This window comes from Orycteropus afer, unplaced genomic scaffold (assembly GCF_000298275.1).
Source record: "Orycteropus afer afer isolate SDZICR_OR568_19922 unplaced genomic scaffold, OryAfe1.0 scaffold00139, whole genome shotgun sequence".
Classification (NCBI taxonomy): Eukaryota; Metazoa; Chordata; class Mammalia; order Tubulidentata; family Orycteropodidae; genus Orycteropus; species Orycteropus afer.
This window is the reverse complement of record NW_006921726.1, coordinates 6,925,548-6,927,287: the sequence shown is the minus strand read 5'-3', so window position 1 is coordinate 6,927,287 and position 1,740 is coordinate 6,925,548.

Here is a 1,740-nt window from a genome sequence, read left to right as displayed (position 1 = left end):
GTCCTCCAAATCTCTTGGCATAACTGAGTGATTGCCTCCAATGGGGCATCTGTTTGTTGAAATATCTCAATTGGTATGCCATCAATTCCTGGAGCCTTGTTCTTCGCCAGTTCTTTCATTGCAGCTTTGACTTCTTCCTTCATTACCATTGGTTAAAGAGTCAATATAGCAAGAGTCAATAACGTAACCATAATAAATATCTACACACAATTTTCACTGGATATTTCACACAAAATACCCAATATAAAGCAAAAATTTAACAGAATTGAAAAAGGAAATAGACAACTCTATAATAGTTATAGATTTTAACACATCATTTTGGATGAAGGACAGAACTAGAAGGAAATACAACAAAGATAAAGAATATTTCAATAATACAACCAACCAACTTGATCCCATAGACATATATAGAACACTCCACCCAACAATAAAACAAAAACACAATACACATTATTCCAGTGTACATGGATCATTCTCCAGAATAGACCATATATTAGGCCACAAAGCAAGCTTCAATAAATTTAAAAACCTCAAAACACTACAAGGAATCTTCTCAGATCACAACTCTATAAATTTGGACATGAGTAATAGGAAGATTGAGGGGAAAAGAATCAAATACATGGAAACATTATAGGGGATAGCTGTACTCTGACGCTCATGGGGTCACCATAAATTGGACATGTGTATATATATATATATATAAAATATACTCACCTTAGTCTTCAAGGTGACATCTTTCCTCTTCAACACTTTAAACAGTTATTTTGCAGCAGATGCAATACTATGTCTGACTTCTTGACTGCTGCTTCCATGAATATTGATTGTGTGTCCAAGTGAAATAAAATCTTTGACAACTTCAATCATTTCTGCATTTACCATGATGTTGCTCATTGGTCCACTTGTGAGATTTTTTGTTTTCTTTACGTTAATATGTAATCCATACTGAAGACTGTATTCTTTGATCTTCATTAACAAACATTTCAAGTCCTCTTTACTTTCAATAAAGTGTGTCATCTGCATACGGCAGGTTGTTAATGAGTCTTCCTCCAATCCTAATGCTGCATTCCTCTGTATGCTGATTATTTGCTTAGCATAGAGATTGAGCAAGTAGGTGAAAGGATACAACCCTGATACTCATCCTTACTAATTTTAAACCATGCAATATTCCCTTGTTCTCTTATACTTTTTCATATATAAGATTTTATATATCATTTATATAATATTTTATATATGTTATATATTTCATAAGAATCTCTGGTGGTATAGTGGGTAAGGCATTTGATTGCCAACCAGAAGACTAGTGGTTCAAACCCACCAGATGCTCCATGGGAGGAAGATGAGGCAATCTACTTCCATAAGGATTTACAGCCTTGGAAACCCAATGGGGGTCGCTATGAGTCAGAATCAACTCGACGGCAGTAGGCTTTGTGTGTATGTGTGTGTGTATATGTGTGCATTTGGCTGCTAACCAAAAGGTAGGTGGTTTGAACCCACTAGCTGCTCCTGGGAAGAAAAATGAGACAATCTGCTTCCATAAATATTTAAAGCCTTGGAAACTTAGTAGAGGTTACTATGATTAGTGATCAACTTGATGGCAGTGAGTCAGGCTCAGTTTGAATATATAGTATATATATAATATATCATATCTCTTATACATAAGATTTTATATATTTTATCTCTCTCACATGCATGATTTTATATATCTTATATTTTTCAATCATATATATTGCATATATATCT